The sequence below is a fragment of the Mobula birostris genome, unplaced genomic scaffold (assembly GCF_030028105.1).
Source record: "Mobula birostris isolate sMobBir1 unplaced genomic scaffold, sMobBir1.hap1 scaffold_1869, whole genome shotgun sequence".
Taxonomy (NCBI): domain Eukaryota; kingdom Metazoa; phylum Chordata; class Chondrichthyes; order Myliobatiformes; family Myliobatidae; genus Mobula; species Mobula birostris.
In genome coordinates, this window is record NW_027274916.1 from 25,001 (window position 1) to 32,500 (window position 7,500).

Here is a 7,500-nt window from a genome sequence, read left to right on the forward strand (position 1 = left end):
AAATTCAGTGCGGCGCGGGTAAACGGCGGGAGTAACTATGACTCTCTTAAGGGTATGGAGGGGGGCCCATGGGCCAGCAAGGAGTTTCTGATGAACATCGGCCGGGACATTTTGACGGCGGGGCAAGAACTAGTTGTTATTGAGGGCGAAGGGCTTGTCCTCAGCTGGTTGATTGTCGAATAGTCGGGGCTGCCGGGCCGGTTACCGATTTGCCCGGCCGGCTTGGTTACCCATTTGCCCGGGCCGGGTTGGTTAACGAATTGTCAGGTTTAGGCTTGGTTAACCATTTGCCCGGGCCGGGTTGGTTAATGAATTGCCATGGCCGGGTTGGTTAACGCAGTTTCAGGGTTGGGCTTGATTAACGATTTGCCCGAGCAGGGTTGGCTAACGCATTGTCAGGAGCGTGCGCGGTTGGTTCACGAAACTGCCTGTTCCGGGTTTCTAGAGCGTTGTCAGGCCCGGCCGACCGGGTTAGCGGGTTGCCAGACCCAACTTGAGGAAATTCAGTGCGGCGCGGGTAAACGGCGGGAGTAACTATGACTCTCTTAAGGTAAGGAGGGGGGCCCATGGGCCAGCAAGGAGTTTCTGATGAACATCGGCCGGGACATTTTGACGGCGGGGCAAGACGTAGTTGTTATTGAGGGTGAAGGGTTTGTCCTCAGCTGGTTGATTGTCGAATAGTCGGGGCTGCCGGGCCGGTTAGCGATTTGCCCGGCCGGCTTGGTTAACCATTTGCCCGGGCCGGGTTGGTTAACTAATTGTCAGGGTTGGGCTTGGTTAACCATTTGCCCGAGCCGGGTTGGTTAATGAATTGCCATGGCCGGGTTGATTAACGCATTGTCAGGGTTGGGCTTGGTTAAAGATTTCCCCGAGCAGGGTTGGCTAACGCATTGTCAGGAGCGTGCGCGGTTGGTTCACGAAACTGCCTGTTCCGGGTTTCTAGAGCGTTGTCAGGCCCGGCCGGCCGGGTTGGCGGGTTGCCAGACCCAACTTGAGGAAATTCAGTGCGGCGCGGGTAAACGGCGGGAGTAACTATGACTCTCTTAAGGTAAGGAGGGGGGCCCATGGGCCAGCAAGGAGTTTCTGATGAACATCGGCCGGGACATTTTGACGGCGGGGCAAGAACTAGTTGTTATTGAGGGCGAAGGGTTTGTCCTCAGCTGGTTGATTGTCGAATTGTCGGGACTGCCGGGCCGGCTACCGATTTGCCCGGCCGGCTTGGTTAACCATTTGCCCGAGCCGGGTTGGTTACCGAATTGTCAGGGTTGGGCTTGGTTAACCATTTGCCCGGGCCGGGTTGGTTAACGCAGTTTCAGGGTTGGGCTTGATTAACGATTTGCCCGAGCAGGGTTGGCTAACGCATTGTCAGGAGCGTGCGCGGTTGGTTCACGAAACTGCCTGTTCCGGGTTTCTAGAGCGTTGTCAGGCCCGGCCGGCCGGGTTAGCGGCTTGCCAGACCCAACTTGACGAAATTCAGTGCGGCGCGGGTAAACGGCGGGAGTAACTATGACTCTCTTAAGGTATGGAGGGGGGCCCATGGGCCAGCAAGGAGTTTCTGATGAACATCGGCCGGGACATTTTGACGGCGGGGCAAGACGTAGTTGTTATTGAGGGTGAAGGGTTTGTCCTCAGCTGGTTGATTGTCGAATAGTCGGGGCTGCCGGGCCGGTTACCGATTTGCCCGGCCGGCTTGGTTAACCATTTGCCCGGGCCGGGTTGGTTACCGAATTGTCAGGGTTGGGCTTGGTTAACCATTTGCCCGGGCCGGGTTGGTTAACGCAGTTTCAGGGTTGGGCTTGATTAACGATTTGCCCGAGCAGGGTTGGCTAACGCATTGTCAGGAGCGTGCGCGGTTGGTTCACGAAACTGCCTGTTCCGGGTTTCTAGAGCGTTGTCAGGCCCGGCCGGCCGGGTTAGCGGGTTGCCAGACCCAACTTGAGGAAATTCAGTGCGGCGCGGGTAAACGGCGGGAGTAACTATGCTCTCTTAAGGTAAGGAGGGGGGCCCATGGGCCAGCAAGGAGTTTCTGATGAACATCGGCCGGGACATTTTGACGGCGGGGCAAGACGTAGTTGTTATTGAGGGTGAAGGGTTTGTCCTCAGCTGGTTGATTGTCGAATAGTCGGGGCTGCCGGGCCGGTTACCGATTTGCCCGGCCGGCTTGGTTAACCATTTGCCCGGGCCGGGTTGGTTAACTAATTGTCAGGGTTGGGCTTGGTTAACCATTTGCCCGAGCCGGGTTGGTTAATGAATTGCCATGGCCGGGTTGATTAACGCATTGTCAGGGTTGGGCTTGGTTAACGATTTCCCCGAGCAGGGTTGGCTAACGCATTGTCAGGAGCGTGCGCGGTTGGTTCACGAAACTGCCTGTTCCGGGTTTCTAGAGCGTTGTCAGGCCCGGCCGGCCGGGTTAGCGGGTTGCCAGACCCAACTTGACGAAATTCAGTGCGGCGCGGGTAAACGGCGGGAGTAACTATGACTCTCTTAAGGGTATGGAGGGGGGCCCATGGGCCAGCAAGGAGTTTCTGATGAACATCGGCCGGGACATTTTGACGGCGGGGCAAGAACTAGTTGTTATTGAGGGCGAAGGGCTTGTCCTCAGCTGGTTGATTGTCGAATAGTCGGGGCTGCCGGGCCGGTTACCGATTTGCCCGGCCGGCTTGGTTACCCATTTGCCCGGGCCGGGTTGGTTAACGAATTGTCAGGTTTAGGCTTGGTTAACCATTTGCCCGGGCCGGGTTGGTTAATGAATTGCCATGGCCGGGTTGGTTAACGCAGTTTCAGGGTTGGGCTTGATTAACGATTTGCCCGAGCAGGGTTGGCTAACGCATTGTCAGGAGCGTGCGCGGTTGGTTCACGAAACTGCCTGTTCCGGGTTTCTAGAGCGTTGTCAGGCCCGGCCGGCCGGGTTAGCGGCTTGCCAGACCCAACTTGACGAAATTCAGTGCGGCGCGGGTAAACGGCGGGAGTAACTATGACTCTCTTAAGGGTATGGAGGGGGGCCCATGGGCCAGCAAGGAGTTTCTGATGAACATCGGCCGGGACATTATGACGGCGGGGCAAGAACTAGTTGTTATTGAGGGCGAAGGGCTTGTCCTCAGCTGGTTGATTGTCGAATTGTCGGGACTGCCGGGCCGGTTAGCGATTTGCCCGGCCGGCTTGGTTAACCATTTGCCCGAGCCGGGTTGGTTACCGAATTGTCAGGGTTGGGCTTGGTTAACCATTTGCCCGAGCCGGGTTGGTTAATGAATTGCCATGGCCGGGTTGGTTAACGCAGTTTCAGGGTTGGGCTTGATTAACGATTTGCCCGAGCAGGGTTGGCTAACGCATTGTCAGGAGCGTGCGCGGTTGGTTCACGAAACTGCCTGTTCCGGGTTTCTAGAGCGTTGTCAGGCCCGGCCGGCCGGGTTAGCGGCTTGCCAGACCCAACTTGACGAAATTCAGTGCGGCGCGGGTAAACGGCGGGAGTAACTATGACTCTCTTAAGGTATGGAGGGGGGCCCATGGGCCAGCAAGGAGTTTCTGATGAACATCGGCCGGGACATTTTGACGGCGGGGCAAGAACTAGTTGTTATTGAGGGCGAAGGGCTTGTCCTCAGCTGGTTGATTGTCGAATTGTCGGGACTGCCGGGCCGGTTAGCGATTTGCCCGGCCGGCTTGGTTAACCATTTGCCCGGGCCGGGTTGGTTAACGAATTGTCAGGGTTGGGCTTGGTTAACCATTTGCCCGGGCCGGGTTGGTTACTGAATTGCCATGGCCGGGTTGGTTAACGCAGTTTCAGGGTTGGGCTTGATTAACGATTTGCCCGAGCAGGGTTGGCTAACGCATTGTCAGGAGGGTGCGCGGTTGGTTCACGAAACTGCCTGTTCCGGGTTTCCAGAGCGTTGTCAGGCCCGGCCGGCCGGGTTAGCGGCTTGCCAGACCCAACTTGACGAAATTCAGTGCGGCGCGGGTAAACGGCGGGAGTAACTATGACTCTCTTAAGGAGGGGGGCCCATGGGCCAGCAAGGAGTTTCTGATGAACATCGGCCGGGACATTTTGACGGCGGGGCAAGAACTAGTTGTTATTGAGGGCGAAGGGTTTGTCCTCAGCGGGTTGATTGTCGAATTGTCGGGACTGCCGGGCCGGTTAGCGATTTGCCCGGCCGGCTTGGTTAACCATTTGCCCGAGCCGGGTTGGTTACCGAATTGTCAGGGTTGGGCTTGGTTAACCATTTGCCCGAGCCGGGTTGGTTAATGAATTGCCATGGCCGGGTTGGTTAACGCAGTTTCAGGGTTGGGCTTGATTAACGATTTGCCCGAGCAGGGTTGGCTAACGCATTGTCAGGAGCGTGCGCGGTTGGTTCACGAAACTGCCTGTTCCGGGTTTCTAGAGCGTTGTCAGGCCCGGCCGGCCGGGTTAGCGGCTTGCCAGACCCAACTTGACGAAATTCAGTGCGGCGCGGGTAAACGGCGGGAGTAACTATGACTCTCTTAAGGTATGGAGGGGGGCCCATGGGCCAGCAAGGAGTTTCTGATGAACATCGGCCGGGACATTTTGACGGCGGGGCAAGACGTAGTTGTTATTGAGGGTGAAGGGTTTGTCCTCAGCTGGTTGATTGTCGAATAGTCGGGGCTGCCGGGCCGGTTACCGATTTGCCCGGCCGGCTTGGTTAACCATTTGCCCGGGCCGGGTTGGTTACCGAATTGTCAGGGTTGGGCTTGGTTAACCATTTGCCCGGGCCGGGTTGGTTAACGCAGTTTCAGGGTTGGGCTTGATTAACGATTTGCCCGAGCAGGGTTGGCTAACGCATTGTCAGGAGCGTGCGCGGTTGGTTCACGAAACTGCCTGTTCCGGGTTTCTAGAGCGTTGTCAGGCCCGGCCGGCCGGGTTAGCGGCTTGCCAGACCCAACTTGACGAAATTCAGTGCGGCGCGGGTAAACGGCGGGAGTAACTATGACTCTCTTAAGGTAAGGAGGGGGGGCCCATGGGCCAGCAAGGAGTTTCTGATGAACATCGGCCGGGACATTTTGACGGCGGGGCAAGAACTAGTTGTTATTGAGGGCGAAGGGTTTGTCCTCAGCTGGTTGATTGTCGAATTGTCGGGACTGCCGGGCCGGTTACCGATTTGCCCGGCCGGCTTGGTTAACCATTTGCCCGAGCCGGGTTGTTTAGCGAATTGCCACGTATGGGTTGGTTAACGAATTGTCGGGTTTGGGCTTGGTTAACGACTTGACCGTGCAGGGTTGGTTAACGAATTGTCGGGGTTGGGCTTGGTTAACGATTTGCCCGAGCAGGGTTGGTTAGCGAATTGTCCGGGTCAGACTGGTTAACGAATTGTCCGGCTGGGTTGGTGCACTCATTGCCAGGACAGGGTTGTTTAATGAATTGTCCGTTCCCAGTTGGTTCACGAATTGGCAAGGCCAGGGTGGTTAAGGAATTGTCCGGGCCAGGTTGGTTAACGAATTGCCCGTCCTGGCTGGTTAACGAATTGTCCGGGCCAGGTTGGTTAACGAATTGCCCGTCCTGGCTGGTTAACGAATTGTCAGGGTCAGGTTGGTTAACGAATTGCCATGGCCGGGTAGGTTAACGAATTGCCAGAGCCAGCTTGGTTAACGAATTGTCCGGCCGGGTTGGTTAACGAATTGTCCGTTCCCAGTTGGTTCACGAATTGGCAAGGACAGGGTGGTTAACGAATTGTCCGGCCGGGTTGGTGCACTCATTGCCAGGACAGGGTTGGTTACCGAATTGTCCGTTCCCAGTTGGTTCACGAATTGGAAAACCAGGGTGGTTAAAGTATTGTCCGGGCCTGGTTGGTTAACGAATTGCCCGTCCTGGTTGGTTAACGAATTGTCCGGGTCAGGTTGGTTAACGAATTGCCAGGGTCTGGTTGGTTACCGAATTGTCCGGCCGGGTTGGTGCACTCATTGCCAGGACAGGGTTGGTTGACGAATTGCCCGTCCTGGTTGGTTAACGAATTGCCAGGGTCTGGTTGGTTACCGAATTGTCCGGCCGGGTTGGTGCACTCATTGCCAGGACAGGGTTGGTTGACGAATTGCCCGTCCTGGTTGGTTAACGAATTGCCAGGGTCTGGTTGGTTACCGAATTGTCCGGCCGGGTTGGTGCACTCATTGCCAGGACAGGGTTGGTTAACGAATTGTCAGGGTCAGGTTGGTTAACGAATTGCCATGGCCGGGTAGGTTAACGAATTGCCAGAGCCAGCTTGGTTAACGAATTGTCCGGCCGGGTTGGTTAACGAATTGTCCCGGCCAGGTTGGTTAACGAATTGCCAGAGCCAGCTTGGTTAACGAATTGTCCGGCCGGGTTGGTGCACTCATTGCCAGGACAAGGTTGGTTAACGAATTGCCCGGTTCCGAATGGTTAACGAATTGCCCGGTCCCGTTCGGTTCACGAATTGCCCGCCCGCTGATTGTTAACTTTTCGCACCGGCGGGGGATGGCTTGGGTAACGAGCCTCCAAGATCTGTCGGTTAACCATTTGCCCGGTGGCAATTCGTTAACCAAGTCCGCTCCGGAAGTCTGGATGGGGGTCGGATTTGCCGGCCGAGGCCGACCCGGAGTTCCAGAGGCTCGGCCGCCGGGGTCAGATTCGGCCGCCCCTTTGACACATGCAATTTCTGTACGGGGGCATTGGCGGGGTTCCTGCAGATATATAGGGAGGCCGTTTTCACGAGTTGTTGAAGTATTCGGTAGATGGCACCGGCCTCCCCAATTGGTTAACCCGGGCCACGCGGCAGCTTTTCCGCACGATTCCGAAGATTGCCGGTATGGATTTTCGGACAAATACCCAATTGCGGAAGTCTGTCAGCGGGACCTATTCGCAGGCCCATGCCGGCCGAGGGGCGGCATTTTCCGTATGACTACCGGTGCTCCGGCCGCCGAATGGAAACCTTGCCCGAATGAATTTCTGACAAAGTCCCGAGGCGGGAGCCAGTAAGGGGACGTATTCGGCGGGCCGTGCCGGCCGAGCGGCGGCATTTTCGGAGGGACAACCGCAGGTCCCGCCGTCGATCCGAGACCTTGGCTGAAGAGTCGAAAGTAATCTAAGTCCCGACTCGGAAGTCAGAATGAAGGCGACTTCGGGGCCCTCCTGCCGACCGAGGCGGCCGATCGACGGCGGCACTACCGGAGGGCCGCCCGCCGAGCCAGCCGCGTGCCCTCGGCGCCACGCCGGTTAACCAATTGCCGTCGGAAGCCTGTGAAGGTCGGATCTGCCCCGTCGGGCGGGCCCGAGGTGCCCCGCGACCGGCATGAGCTCCGGGCGTCGTGCCGCCGGTTTGACACATGTCATTGTTGCACGGTCTGTCGCGGCTCTGGTTAACGAGTTAGGCCCGGAAGTCACTATGGGGGTCGGATTTGCCCCGCCTGGCGGGGCCAGAGTGCGACCTTCCCGGCAGGACTTCCGGGAGGCATCCCGCCGACTTGACACATGCAATTTCTGTACGGGGGGATTGGCGGGGTTCCCGGAGATTTACGGGAACACGTTTTCCAGACACACTT